Source organism: Lynx rufus, unplaced genomic scaffold (assembly GCF_022079265.1).
Source record: "Lynx rufus isolate CCGP_SWC_20201006 ecotype Redwood Valley unplaced genomic scaffold, mLynRuf1.p SCAF_2, whole genome shotgun sequence".
In the NCBI taxonomy this organism is placed as follows: domain Eukaryota; kingdom Metazoa; phylum Chordata; class Mammalia; order Carnivora; family Felidae; genus Lynx; species Lynx rufus.
Genome location: NW_025814834.1, coordinates 216522701 through 216538594, shown reverse-complemented (window position 1 = coordinate 216538594; position 15894 = coordinate 216522701).

Sequence of the window (15894 nt, the reverse complement as noted above, 5' to 3'; positions counted from 1 at the left end):
CTTAAAGGACAGAGGGAAGGGTCTCTAACTTGGAGCCTTAATTCCTTTGTCTTTGAAATGATGCGATAATCCTAACCTCAGGAGGCAGCCTTGAGCTGTAAGAGCCCCAGGTAGAGCTTTCTCATCAGCATGGGAATCATCTCTCAAAGCTGGAACGAAGGCCTGGGAGCTGCCCAGATCTCCAACAGCAGCAGGGACAGGTCTCTAGGGGGCTTTTTTTTTTTTTTTTTTTTAAATCCCTATCTGTTCCCACTCTCTTTTCTTCAGAGTTCTTACGGTTGTCACTTAAATGGAGGCCCAGGCAGCTGCAACTCTAGAGGCCGAGAAACCCCGTTGATGTGGCCAACGCGGAGGGATCATGCCTGTCAGCTAGGCGGGTGGCATTTCTAGAGGCAAAGGAGTGCAGAACCCTCAGACGACCCACTCCAAAATGCCCATCACTGCCAAGGAAGGAGAGGTCAGAGGACGCACGCAGTGTGTGAGCTCCGGATGGAAAAGCAGGGGCTGAGTTCTTCAGAAGAGGGTGGCTCCTTGTGATTCACTGAGAGTAGGCTTTCCGTGGGGCTTCACAAGGACCTCAAGATAACGAGAAACTTCTCCCTCCACCTATCACAGATGGATGTTACTGAGGCCTCATTACCTGCCAGGTACGGCCCACTTACCTGTCAACAAGACCAAGAATGGGTTCCGTGCGATCATCTCCACTTCTCAAAGCACAGAGAGGCTGGTTGACTCACCCAAGGCCGCAGCTAGTGAACGGAGGCACCGGGGGACCGACAGCTCTCGCCCCCAACCAGTTAGCATCCTGCTGCTCCAAGATGAACTTCACCTTGTCCTTCCTTGGATTTTAACGGGCTGCCACAACACTAAGCTTAGTCCCAGGAGCTTCCCCTTAACTAGTGTCTCTACCCGTGACTTGTAACCCCTGCACAGGATTAAATTAATTAAATTAATTTAAATTCTGAATGTAATTTTTAATCTGTAGCAGCTTCCGGTTGAGGCACAAGACTCACAAGTCTTCATTATCTCCTGGATATTGTAATTCTCTCCAGAAGGGGTTTGGAGCTGGAAGGAGAAAGCAGCTTGCAGAATCCGAGTGGTTGTTACATTGTATTGCAGTTTGAGTTCCAATTACAAAATGTCCCGACCCCACACTCCTGGTGGCGTGTGGGAGCATTTCCCAGACAAAAGGGTAGAAAATCTCTCTGATTTTCTGCACTCTGTGGTTCCCTAGGAGCGAGGTCCCTGGACCTCTTTTATCAGAATTCCCTAGATTACTCTTACTTGTTTGTTTGATGGCTTCCTGATGGTCAGGAAAGTGCCAAGGAGAGGATGGATTTCAGCACAGCATTTGTCAGAGCCTGTTAGGATATTCTTTTTCTTTGTTCTTTTTTTAATGTTTATTTGAGGCAGGGAGGGACAGAGAGAGAGGGAGACGCAAGAAGCAGGCTCCAGGGGGCGCCTGGGTGGCGCAGTCGGTTAAGCGTCCGACTTCAGCCAGGTCACGATCTCTCGGTCCGTGAGTTCGAGCCCCGCGTCGGGCTCTGGGCTGATGGCTCAGAGCCTGGAGCCTGTTTCCGATTCTGTGTCTCACTCTCTCTCTGCCCCTCCCCCGTTCATGCTCTGTCTCTCTCTCTCTGTCCCAAAAATAAATAAACGTTGAAAAAAAAATTAAAAAAAAAAAAAAAAGAGGCAGGCTCCAGGCTCTGAGGTGTCAGCACAGAGCCTGACGTGGGGCTTGAACGCGTGAACCATGAGATCATGACCTGAGCCGAAGTCAGACGCTTAACTGAGTCACCCAGGCGCCCCTAGGATATTCTGGTGGTTAGAAGGGCAATGCAGACTGGGTAGGCTTATTTTTATTTTTATTTTTTTAAGCTTATTTGTTTCTTTTGAGAGGTGGGGGGAGGAACAGAGAGAGAGAGAGGGAGAGAGAGAATCCCAAGCAGCCTCCTCAATGTCAGTGCAGAGCTTGACGTGGGCTCGACCTCATGAACCGTGAGATCATGACCTGAGCCGAAATCAAGTCGGACGCTTAACCGACGGAGCCACGCAGGTGGCCCCAGACTGGGGAGATTTGTAACTGGCCGACTGGGTCTCCTAAGGGGCGGTCCCCAAACTGAAAGCTTGCTCCTCGATGAGGGTAGTTGAGGACACGCAGCTAAAAAGTCACAGGTCATTAGAGCCGGGTGGGACAGCTGCGCCGGCGAATGGCTGACTCAGGGTTTGCACCAGGCAGGCCGAGCCAAGATGCCGGGGTGACCAACTGCTCCCCCACCGCACCCCCCGAGGAGCTTCTGAGCGCCGCCTGCCATGCCCACAGCACCCGTGGAAGGACTTCCCAGAAAAGGTGGGCCGTTACCTCCTGGACGCAGCTGAGTTGGTGACATTTGCGGGACGCCCGCCTGCGTGGCTCAGTCGGCTGAGCTGCCGACTCTTGATTTCGGCTCAGGCCATGATCTCACAGTTCATGAGTTCGAGCCCCGTGTCGGGCTCTGCACTGTGCCAGCTCAGAGCCTGCTTGGAAGCCTTTCTCCCTCTCTCTCTGCCCCTACCTGGCATATGCTCTCTCTCTTTCAGAATAAATAAACAAGCTTAAAAAAAAAAAAAGAAACTTTATAAAAAGAGAAATTGTGATATTTGGGCACCTGGCTGGCTGAGTCACCGGAGCATGTGAACTCTTGATCCTGGGGTTGTAAGTCTGAGTCCCGTGTTGGGTGTAGAGCTCACTTAAAAATAAAATCTCAGGGGCGCCTGGGTGGCTCAGTCGGTTGAGCGTCCGACTTCGGCTCAGGTCACGATCTCGCGGTCCGGGAGTTCGAGCCCCGCGTCGGGCTCTGGGCTGATGGCTCGGAGCCTGGAGCCTGCTTCCGATTCTGTGTCTCCCTCTCTCTCTGCCCCTCCCCCGTTCATGCTCTGTCTCTCTCTGTCCCAAAAATAAATAAACATTAAAAAATAAAATAAAATAAAATCTCAAAAAAATAAAATTGTGCTGTTTTGCTCATCGTGGATTTTGGCGTTAAGTGTGATGTTTTAAAATCTGATTTCTCTGCATGACTCAGGTTTGAGCCCCTCCTTGATTTGTGTGCCCCGGACGAGTACCTGCTTGCCTCGCCCTAATTCCCGGCCCAGGGTGATGTGGTAACTCATGCTGAAGCAGCATTAATAGAAGATTCCTGTCCGGCCCACAGAGGACCCCTCCGGGGAGGCGGCATGGAGGGAAGGCGGGACCCCCACCCCCCGAGCGGAGCAGACCTCGGGGGCCTTGAGGGCTGAGAAAGAGTCTCCGGGGAGGCTGAGAGCGGCTGGATTTAGGAGAGAAACGGAAGGACACATTTCCAGATGACACCGGCTCCACCCTGGGTTGCTGGCTGCGCAGGGAGACCCTGGGGGTTGCAGTCGCTCCCTCGGTGCCCCAAGGGCTTGGCGGTATGTACCCAGATGGCAGGCGGATGAAAATTAACTCACTGTCGATCCTTTTGAGATTTTTAGAATATCTTTCAGCTGATTTGCGACCGCGTGGGATCAAAACGGAAGAGAAGAAAACAATCAAAACCCCCGAGGCTGAGGATGAACACATCCAGCACAGATGCCATTCATAGCAAATGGATTTTTGGATCCAGGGAAGGGAGATGCTTCAGCGAAGACAAAGGCGCTTCTGTGACTTTCCAATTAAAGTGCCCCATTTGGACGCCGTCCCGGGCCTCGCTAATGCTGGCGCACAGGCTCCTGGCGGGAGAAGGGCCACCGCAGGCAGGGCCAAGGTCCCTCTCCTCGTCCCATCCTAATGGTGTCCTTGGGCTCACTCTGGACAGACGCTTTTACTGCTACTGCCAGACCCGCAGATCCCAGCTCCCCAGGCAGGCGCTTACATCTTGGCAGGTGCTTCCTATACTATGAGTTTAATTTATTCTCATTCACCCTGAAGAGTCTATATATATATATATATATATATATATACTATGTCCCGTTTGCTGCAAAGCACAGTTTTTCATCTGGGCAGGAGTCCCACGAAGGAACTTGCAATTAGAGGTTCGAGGAATGCCCCAAACTGCAAACAAATGTGATGCATCTGCGCACATTTTCTTTCTTTCTTTCTTTTTAAAATTGTTAATGTTTACTAATTGAGAGGGAAAGAGCGTGAACGGGGGAGGGACAGAGAGAGAAGGAGAGAAATCCCAAGCAGTCTCCACACTCAGTGCAGAGCCCGACACGAGGCCCAATCCCACGACCCTGGGATCCTGACCTGAGCCGAAATCAAGAGTCGGATGCTCAACTTATGGAGCCACCCAGGCACCCCTTAAATGATCTCTTTTAAATGATCTCTACACCAGGGGCGCCTGGGTGGCGCAGTCGGTTAAGCGTCCGACTTCAGCCAGGTCACGATCTCGCGGTCCGCGAGTTCGAGCCCCGCGTCGGGCTCTGGGCTGATGGCTCGGAGCCTGGAGCCTGTTTCCGATTCTGTGTCTCCCTCTCTCTCTGCCCCTCCCCCGTTCATGCTCTGTCTCTCTCTGTCCCAAAAATAAATAAACGTTGAAAAAAAATTAAAAAAAAAATAAATGATCTCTACACCCAACATGGGGCTCGAATCCACAACCCTGAGATCAGGCGTCCCATGCTCTACTGACCACGCTAGCCAGGCGCCCCAGATATACCACATTTTTAATCCGTTCAACAGCTGGCGGACATTTGGGTTGTTTTCACCTTTTGGCTGTTGTGAATAATGCTTCTGTGACCATTCGTGCACATGTTTTTGTGTGGACATATGCTATCGTTTCTCTTGTGTTTAAACCTAGAAGTGGAATTCTTGGGTTGTATTCATCTTTTTTTCCTTTGCTTAAATATTAATATAGGTGCCCCCAACAAAGGGACTAATTTGGGCGGGGCGCCTGGGTGGCTCAGTCGGTTTAGCATCTGGCTTTGGCTGAAATCATGATCTCACAGTTTGTGAGTTCAAGCCCCACATCAGTGGAGAGCTCACTTCAGCTCCTCTGTCCCCCTCTCCCTCAGCCCCTCCCCTGCTATTTCTCTCTCTCTCTCTCTCAAAAATAAACATTAAAAAGTTTTCTTTAAAAAATGGGCTAATTTTGAACACACTGTTGAGTAGCTTGCTTTTTTTCCCCCCACTTAAAAACATACTGTGAGACATCTTTTCATATCACTAAGGATTTCTAACCTATAATCTGAAAAACAAATTAGTGTTTTGGACGAAATACACCCTAGGTCTGAAAAATGATATTTAGGGGGTGGAATTGAGGGCAGTTCTCCAGGCGTGCCCGCCCCAAACTTTCTGTAAGGTTCCAGTATTATTTGAACAGTTAAGTCAACACACAAGCGGCCTGTGTGCATGGAGTGATGCATAAATTTCAAATATTAACACCCCCTTTTTGTTGGGGGTTTGGGCTACTTCCTCCAAATACTTGGATACCTTCAGCCTGGTATTCCTTCCCCAACAGAGGCACTGCAGGGAGCAGTTAACTGTGTGGCTAGTGAGGGACCACGGTGGGACTTCACACCGTCCTGGCTCCTGGGTGACCGTTGACCCCCTGCGTGTGGGAGCAAGGCCTGACCTGGCGACAGAGCAGGTTTCCCGAGAAAGATTTTAGGGATTTCTCAATTCAGTCTGTAAACACGATCACCTTGGGTGTGAAAAGGTCTAACGCCAAGTACATAAAAAGTACCTGAAAGGAAGTTGTGTGATTACAAAGGATTAAAAATAGTGCCACCTGGGTAGCTCTCCTGGTTCAGTGTCTGACTTCGGCTCAGGTCATCATCTCATAGTTCGTGGGTTTGAGCCCCACGTCCAGCTTTGCAACGATAGTGTGGAGCCTGCTTCGGATTCTGTGTGTCCTTCTCTCTCTGCGCCTCTCCTGCTCATGCTCTCTCTCTCCCTCTCTCAAAAATAAATAAACATTAAAAAATAATGTAAAGAGATGATTAAAAATAAAAATGGCCCACTGCGGTGCAATGCAAGAGACATGTGTGTCCACACCGCGTGCTAGACGAGGAGGTTAAAGGCACGGGATGGGAAGAGGCAGGAGCGAGAGAAAGTTGTTTGCAGAGAGACCCAGGCACATGTCTCTTATTTTTCATTGTTTTAAGTAAATCTTGATTAGAAACAAAGTGATACTGAGGTGCCTGGGTGGCTCAATTGGTTAAGCATCTGACTCTTGATTTTGGCTCAGGTCATGATCTCACGGTTCGTGGGATCGAGCCCTGTGTCGGACTCTGAGCTGAGCCCTTGGAGCCTACTTAGGATTCTCTCTGCCCCTTCCGATGCTCTCTCTCTCTACCTCTCTCTCAAAATAAAATAAAGATGAAAAAAAAATTAAGAAAGGAAGGAAAGAGAATATTTTATTAAAATTCTTTTAATGTTTATTTTTGAGAGAGAAACACACACACAGAGTGTGAGTGGGCGAGGGGCAGAGAGAGAGGGAGACACGGAATTTAAAGCAGGCTCCAGGCTCCGAGCTGTCAGCACAGAGCCCAACGCGGGGCTCGAACTCATGGACTGCGACATCATGACCTGAACTGAAGCCAAACACTTAACCGACTGAGCCACCGACTGAGCCATCCAGGCGCCCCTTTGATCCAACCTTGGCTTAGCGGCTTGATTTTCCTTCCGGGAACTAGCTGATGCTTGTTGTCCGGGAAGAAACCCCTGAGGCTGGGGCTTGGGTTCCCGGCCCCACCCTGGAAACACCTTACGACTTTCCATACCTCAGGCCCCCCATTTGTTAGATGGGGGAGAAACATCTCTATCGCCTAACTCAGAAGGCTGCCGGAAAAAGAAACGGCCAAAAGCTGGCTCCCCACATATTACCAACACAACCTGTTGCTAAAAGAAAGCAGAATTGACTGCTTACCACGGTAAGGGGCGTCGCCACTTTGCAAAGTTTCAGCAGGTCCTCTGAGGGGGGCAAGGTAAGATCAGCATTTACTGGTCATTGGAAGTGTGGTTTAAAGCGGATCTGTCGACACGGAGGCTTGGTTGGATCGGCCAGGAGTCATACAACAGTCCAGGATTGGTGGGAAGAGGGACAGGAGGATTTTGAAATTAGCCAGTGTTTTAGAAAAATGCTTATTTCTTTATTCTGAGAGAGAGAGAGAGAGAACGAGCAGGGGAGGGGCAGAGAGAGGGAGACAGAATCCCAAGTAGGCTCCTCACTGTCAGTGCGAGGGGCTTGAACCCATGAATCGTGAGATCATGACCTGAGAGTCAGATGCTTGACTGACTGAGCCACCCAGTCACCCTGCAATTAGCAAGTGTTTTGAGGGATTCAGAGAATCTTAGGGCACAGGCGTCCCGTTGGTGGTTTTCCATTGAAAAGTTGATGGGTCTTTCAGGAAGTTCTTGTACTAATCAAGCCATTTTCCTAGGCAGGAGACTCCGGGAAGCATAAAGACGAGCCAAGGAGGGAAGAGAGAGGAGGGGCAGACCTCATGCAGACCCTCAGGTGTGGCCGTCGTTCTCAGAGGCCAGCCCAGTGCCCGCAGAGTCGGTTTCTGGTCTCAAAAGCAAAGCATGGGCTGGAAAGTATAAAGCCCCAGACAAAATCACGGAATTAGCGATATTAACACGCATTTCTTTAGCTCTCTAGAAAGCGCTGATAGCCAGGTCTAGAATGAGGTGACCTTCTTTTTGTACAACCCAGAAACCTGAAGACGTGACGTCCCAAGGGCCAGGTCGAGGGGCCGGAGACCGCAGGCTAGGGAAGAGTGTTATTTCCAACCCCTGTGCTCCGGTCCCCCCTCCTGGGTTGGGGGACAGTGCAGGGTCGGCAACCACCCGTGTTTCTGTTTGCGGGCGTCCTTTCACCTGGGATACTGACCCTCGTCCCCTCTGATCGGCTGGCCCAAACGACAAAACAACAAAGCCCGTTATGATGCTTTACGTGACGCCAGCACAGAGGACATTATAAAGCAAATACCTCTCCCACAGCGTTCTGTCTGCACTCCAGCCCGGCTCCCAGCCTGTGGCCGGGCACTGCCTGCTCTAGGCCCTGGGCTCTGGCCTCTGGCCTCTGGCCTCTGTCCGTCCCTCACCCTCTAACGGCCTGCTCTCCAGGCTGCCTCCCCCGTCCATCCAGCGAGTATAAGGCCCCTCTGCGTCCACAGGTCCAACCCGGAGCACGGGCTGGATACATTTTTATTGGATGGATGAAGGGCTTCTCCGTAGGGGATGTTGGATGCTGTTTTCTAGCTCCCTCGGACCCACCGAGTGTCAGATTCCCCTCATCGTCCTTCTCTGTCCACGCTGAGACCCGGGGGGAGCCTTCTTCAGGAAGCCACCTGCACCCATGAGATTCTGAAGGAGAAAAGGACCCAGTCTTCGCGGGCATCCGAATCCCCCCCTCCCAGCGGAGACTGGCTGTGGGCAATCACAGAAGACGTCTGCCTCTTCCTGGGCCTCGAGCAGGATCTCTCTGGGCTTTTGACAACCACAAGGATTGTCAGCCAGCCAAATCTCTCCCCAGCTTCCTGGGACAAATGGGATAAAACCTAGTTAGGAACTCAGCAAGCTGCCCAAGGCACCGTTAGCCTGGCATCCGTGAAATGCAGGTTTTGGCGCTAGCCTGCTGTGTGGATAATGTTTTTTTCCCCCCTGTAATCAGCAATTTATAAGACACTTATGCTCCAAACACCACGACTTAGGGAACAGGTGGAACAAGATATAGAAAACATCTGCTTTGGGGCGCCTGGGTGGCTCCGTGAGTTAGGCATTTAACTTCCGCTCAGGTCATGGTCTTTTGGTTCGGAGGTTCAAGCCCCACGTAGGGCTCCTCACTGACAGCGCAAAGCCTGTTTGAGATCCTCTCTCTCTCCCTCGCTCTCTGCCCCTCCCGCACTCACGCTTTCTCTCTCTCTCAAAATAAATAAAGGAACTTAAAAAGAAAGAAAACGTCATCTTCAGGAGGAGCTCAACATCTCCCTGACACAGAGGCAGGGGACAGGGACTGATTTCTCTGCAGCTTATGGACAGACCTTCGGTGGGGGTGCCAGCGGAGGGTCTTTGGCTGCCCTATGGTCCCCACCAGCATCTCCCCCAAGGCATCTCCCCAAACACAACTTAGGTAAAATTAGGCACCCGTGCTATTTTAAGACAAGTCTTCTAGATCTCTCTTCCAATCTGTTGCTGTATTGCACAGAAATCCCGGGACTACCGCTCACCTTGTATCAGAGTCCTCTATATCCGAGTTTTAAAAAAATGTTTATTTATTTTTTGGGGGGGGAGGGGCAGAGAGAGAGGGAGACACAGAATCGGAAACAGGCTCCAGGCTCCGAGCCATCAGCCCAGAGCCCGACGCGGGGCTCGAACTCACGGACCGCGAGATCGTGACCTGAGCTGAAGTCGGACGCCTAACCGACTGCGCCACCCAGGCGCCCCGTGGATGTATTTTTTAAATGTAATTAATTTATTTTTAAATTTACATCCCAGTTAGCATACAGTGCAATAATGATTTCAGGAGTAGTTTCCAGTGATTCATCCCCCGGGTATATCACCCAGTGCTCATCCCAACAAGTGTCCTCCTTAATGTCCCTTGCCCATCTAGCCCATCCCCCCACCCACAACCCGTCCAACAGCCCCCAGTTTGGTCTCTGTTGTTAAGAGTCTCTTATGGTTTGCCTCCCTCTCTGTTTTTATCTTATTTTTCCTTCCCTTTCCCTATGTTCATCTGTTGTTTCTTATATTCCATATTTGAGTGAGATCATATATTTCTCTCTTTCTGACGGACTTATTTCGCTTAGCAGAATACACTCAGTTCCATCCACGTTGTTGCAAAGGGCAAGATTTTATTCTTTTGGATGGCCAAGTCGTATTCCATTGTCTATGTACCTCACACCGGTCAGAATGGCTAAAACGAACAACTCAGGAAACAACAGATGTTGGTGAGGACGTGGAGAAAAGGGAACACTTTTGCACTGTCGGTGGGAATGCAGACTGGGGCAGCCACTCTGGAAAACAGTATGGAGGTTCCTCAAAAACTCACAGTAGAACCACCTTATGGCCCAGCAATGGCACTACTAGGTACTTATCCAAAGGCTACAGAGATGCTGATTTGAAGGGGCACATGCACCCCGATGTTTACAGCAGCACCATCAACAATAGCCAAAGTATGGAAAGAGCCGAACGTCCATCGACTGATGAATGGACAAAGAAGATGCAGTAGGTTTACTTATTTTGGGAGAAAGAGAGCGCACATGGGAGGGGCAGAGAGGGAGAGTGAGACTCCCCAGTTGGCTCTGTGCTGATGCGGAGCCCGATGAGGGGCTCAGTCCCACGAACTGTGAGATCACGACCTGAGCCGAAATCAAGAGTTGGATGCTTAATTGACTGAGCCAACCAGGTGCTCCACCAAAGTGGGCTTTCGACGTGTCTTTCGAATGTAGGTTCTAACTGCCTCTGGAGATTTGCATTTCCCGTTGAGCAGAGCTGGCTGTCTCTGGGAAGTAGACTGAAACTAAGTCACGTGTACGTATCATGCTGAAGGATTTTAGAGTAAATTGCAGGCGCTGTAACACCCTTTCCAAGCTCCCCCCTACTCTTGAGAAGGCCACTGTTGTAGCTCAAACTGGGTCCGACAAATATGTTGATGATCACATTCAGAATCTTCTGTTTAAGAAGACAGGAAATCGAGTGCTGTTTTAGAAAGCATTTCATCCAAAATGGCTAACATATTTATAACAGGGGCTTACTGGAACATTCATTTATGCCAAACGGCTCCTTCTCCGTTGATGTTAAATCAAGAATATGTCACAGTAGAGGGCGCCAAATACACTCCCCCATTGTTTTCTCCTTTTAAAGAAAACATGACAAATTAGTGACCCGGAAGGTCTGAATAAAAAACACACCAGGGAAATCATTGTTTTGAGGGTTATTTTCAGCTTAATTAATTCACTTTGGCTGTCCAGATTCATTCTAGGTCTGCAGGCTACTCTCAAACAAAATGTTATGACACAGCTCATACCAAAGATTTAGGGCAAGGATTTCCATTTGCTGAACTGTCATATCCAACTAAACAACAGAGAATCCTTAGGCAAATTAACTTTCCCCTGAATGGGTTCTTTTATCTCTTCCATCTGCATTCATTCCCGTGGGTACTTTTAGGCTGAGCCAATTCCTTTAGATACACATGAATGATGGAAACCTAAGAAAGAAAAAAAAAAATCAAGGGTCATTTGGGAAAAGTTGGTCCTGATCTAAATAAAATTCTTCCTCTATCAATTTCAAGGAGTCTAAAAATCTATTCCAGTTCCTTCTATCGATTTCAAGGATTCTAAAAATTTTTTCTTCAACTAGTTCAGTAGAATTACCCTGTGACCTGGTAATTCCGCTCTTAGCTATATACCTCCGAGTATTGAACCCAGATGCTCAAACAAATGCTTGTACACAAATGTTCACGGTTGCACCATCGGCAATAGCTGCGTGTGGGCAACAGCTGAAATGTCCATCACCAGATGAGTTGATAAATAAAGTGTTATATGTTTGTATAATAGAATATTACTCAGGCATGAAAAGGAATGAAATGCTGATACAATGCTATAGTGGATGAACCTCAGAAAAAATATGCTAAGTGGAAGAAGCCAGACATAAAAGTCGCATATTAGGATGGTTGCATTTATTTTTTAAGATTTTTTAAATTTTTATTGTTTCAAGTTTCTTTCTTTTCAGAGAGAGAGAGAGAGAGAGGGGAAGGGGCAGAGAGAGAAGGAGAATGATGAGATCATGACCGGAGCTGAAATCAAGAGTCAGACGCCCAACCAACTGAGCCACCAGGCACCCCAATTTTTATTTTTTATTTTTAAGTGATCTCTACACCCAACATGAGGCTCGAACTCATGACCCCAAGACCGAGGGTCGCAGGTCTCCACCCAGGTGACCCGGGGTGGTTTCTTTTATATGAAATAACCGGAATGGGAAAATCCATAGAGATAAAAAACAGACTGGTGGTTTCCAGGGACTGAAGGAAGGAGGGAATGGGGAGTGATTGTGTAATGGGTACAGGATTTTCTTGGGGTTGATGAAAATGTTCTGGAACTAGACGGAGGTGGTGGCTGCCTAACATTCTGAAGGTACTAAGTGCCACTGAACGGTACTCTTTAAAAAGGTTGATTTGAGGTTATGTAAATTTTACCTCAACGAAAGACAATGGATCACTTTTTCCGTAACCACATCTTGGAAGGTATGGGGAATAGGATTTCCTGAATATTCAAATGAACTTTTATGGGCATCCGTCAAATAGGTTTCCTGGGTCAGCCTGGACGCTCCCCAACATTGCCTCAGGGAGACACCAAACTCATCCCTCTTTCACTGTGGATCCTTTATCCTTCTACGGATCAGCAGTTTGCAGTTACACTGTCGATGGTATCTGGAACTAAAAAAAAAAAAAAAATTCTGCACAGTATTTTTCTGACCACTGGATGTCATGAGCGCACAGTATATACTTCAGCTAGAAAACCTGCACCCTCAGAGGAACCCAGCTTCATTCAATATGGCGGCGGTCCTCTGTGTGTCCGCGCAGAGGGCATGGGCCAAGTGATGAGCCCACGGAAAAGTTTTCTTTCTGAAAGCATGACATTGAGAGGCAATCGAAGAAAAGCAAAACAGCACTTTGTGTCTTCCAGAGTACTTCAGTGAGTCACCGGTTACGGGAGGACAAGCAAAATCTAACGTAAGGTGTTGTTGGGGCCTCTTCTCAAGCCGTCTGATCTAGAAAACTAAGTGACTAGGACCTTCTGGCCCTGGACGGTACAGAGCTTTACTCATTTACCAAAATGAGGACAAGTAGATGCTTGTTGTCACTATCTTATTTCCTGTTGAATAGTCTTAAAAATAGTTTACTTTATTATTTATTTTATTATTTAAAAAATTTTTGAATGTTTATTTTTGAGAGACAGAGACAGAGCGTGAGTGGGGGAGGGGCAGAGAGAGAGCGAGACACAGAATCGGAAGCAGGCTCCAGGCTCTCAGCTGTCAGCACAGAGCCCAATGTGGGGCTCAAACTCACGAACCACAAGATCATGACCTGAGCCGAAGTCGGACGCTCAACCGACTGAGCCACCCAGGCGCCCTTGCAAGTTATAAGGATTTGAATGGTTCGTTAAAAGCTTATTCATGTTCATGAAGGTGGAAGTGTTGAAATCTGGGCTTAGAGAAATTGGAATCAGGGCTGCTGGAAGAAAAGGAAATATCGACAAATTTAGATAAGACATCTAAAAAACACATTTTTGTTTCTATGAGATACCCAACAATAGGTGATGTAAAGAAGGAGCCCAGCGCCTGAGCAAACCCAGGAGTGAAGAAAGGGAATGTTCTTACTTTAAGAATGCACTCGAATTCTCCCCATCCTTAATGCTAACAACTTCTAGCATGGAATAAAGACCAGGTTCAGAACTTAAAAAGAAAATTTGAGGGACACCTGGGTGGCTCAGTGGGTTAAGCGCCTGACTTCGGCTCAGGTCATGATCTCACGGTCCGTGAGTTCAAGCCCCATGTCGGGCTCTGTGCTGACAGCTCAGAGCCTGGAGTCTGCTTCGGATTCTGTGTCTCCCTCTCTCTCTGCCTCTCTCCTCCCCTCTCTCAAAAATAAATAAACGTTAAAAAAATTAAAAAAAAATTTGATCATACTTAGAACAATGATGCAAGAAGAGACAGGAAGGATGGGGAGTGACAGGTGAGTGTTTTAGGATGAGTGGCCAGAGAGACCTTCTCTTAAGAGATGTCCCCTGAGGGGCACCCGGTTGGCTCACTCAGCATGTCCAATTCTTGGTTTTGGCTCAGATCATAATCTCATGGTTGGGGATTGAGCCCCGCGTGGGGGTCTGCTCTGAGTGTGGAACCTGGTTGGGATTCTCTCCATTCTCCTTCTGCCCCTCCTCCACTTGCATGTGCCCACATGCCCCCCCCTCAAAAAATAAAAATAAATTTAAGAATTTAAAAAAAAGAGAGAGATGTCCCTTGAATATACAAGGCTTATCAAATGAGTTGTAGAGGGTTCTCTTTTACTGGCATTTTTTTTTTCCTGTCAAGGGCCAGGGAGGAAACGTATTAGACTTTGCAGATTCTTTTTTTTTTTTAATTTTTTTTAACGTTTATTTATTTCTGAGACAGAGAGAGACAGAGCATGAACAGGGGAGGGGCAGCGAGAGAAGGCGACACAGAATCGGAAACAGGCTCCAGGCTCTGAGCTGTCAGCACAGAGCCCGACGCAGGGCTCGAACTCACAGACCGTGAGATCATGACCTGAGCCGAAGTCGGACGCTTAACCGACTGAGCCACCCAGGCGCCCCGGACTTTGCAGATTCTATAGTCTCTGTTGCAACTACTCAGCACAACCCTTAGCATATGTGGGTGGCCACGGACGATGGGCAGAACAGACATGGCCAAATTCAGCCCACAAACTGTGGTTTATCTACCCCTGTTCTAGCTCTGTTTTATATACGTTTAGAATTATTTGTTTCTCAGATGTTTGAGAAAACTCTCTTGTAATACCTCATGGGCCTGTTTTTGATGATGTTTTTAAATTTTATTTTAAAAACTTAAAAAAATTTTTTTTTTTAATTTTTTTTTTTCAACTTTTTTTTTTTTTTTTTTTTTATTTATTTTTGGGACAGAGCGAGACAGAGCATGAACGGGGGAGGGGCAGAGAGAGAGGGAGACACAGAATCGGAAACAGGCTCCAGGCTCTGAGCCATCAGCCCAGAGCCCGACGCGGGGCTCGAACCCACGGACCGTGAGATCGTGACCTGGCTGAAGTCGGACGCTTAACCGACTGCGCCACCCAGGCGCCCCAAAAAATTTTAAGTTAATTTTTTTATTTGATTTTTGAGAGAGAGACAGAGAGAGAGTGCGAGCAGTGGATGGGCAGAGAGAGGGAGACACAGAATCCGAAGCAGCCTCCAGGCTCGGAGCTGTCAGCAGAGCCCGACGCGGGGCTCGAACTCACGAACTGTGAGATCATGACCCGAGCCGGAGAAGTCGGATACTTAACCAACTGAGCCACCCAGGCGCCCCATGTCCTGGAAACTTCCATCCTGCTTTCTGCGTCTATGAATCTGCCTACTCCACATCCTCCTGTAAGTGGAATTGTACAATATGTGTCCTTTTGTGTCCGGCTTATTTCACTTGGCACGTTGTCCGGGTTTCTTCTGGCTGTGGCGTGTACCTGTCAGAATTTCCTTCCTAGTTAACACTATGGTGGTAATGATTTTGTGATATATACGTGTATCAGATTAATACATTGTCCACCTTAAACTTACACAATGTTAGATGTCAGTTTGATCTCAATAAAGCTGGAAAAAAAAGAAATAAAAATAATTTCCTTCCTTTTAAAGCCTGAATAATATTGCAGTGTGTGTGTGTGTGTGTGTGTGTGTGTGTGTCACATTTGGTTTATCCATTCATCTGTCAAAGGACCCTTGGTTGACTGCACTTTTTGACCATTGTGAATAATCCTACTGGGAACATGGGTGTGCAAGTATCTGTCTGAGTCCCAGCTTTCCTTCTTCCGGGTGTATATCAAGAAGTGGAGAGGCGCCTGGCTGGCTCAGTCAGAAGAGCATGTGACTGTTGGTCTCTGGGTGGTGAGTTCAAGCCCCGCATTGGGGGTAGCCATTACTTAAACGAATAAATAAATAAAAACTTAAAAAAAAAAAAGCAGTGGAATTGCCGGATAGTGTGTTTAACTTTTTGAATCATTTGTTATTTAATCTTCTGTGATCGGCTTCTTTGATTCAACCTATTGTGAGATGCATCCACCTTGTTGCCTGTAGCAGTCGCTCATTCACTCCTCCATCGTGTAAATATGCCACCGTTGGGGCGCCTGGCTGGCTCCGTCAGTGGAGTGTGAGACTCTCGATCTCAGAGCCGTGAGTTCAAGCCCCCAGCTGGGT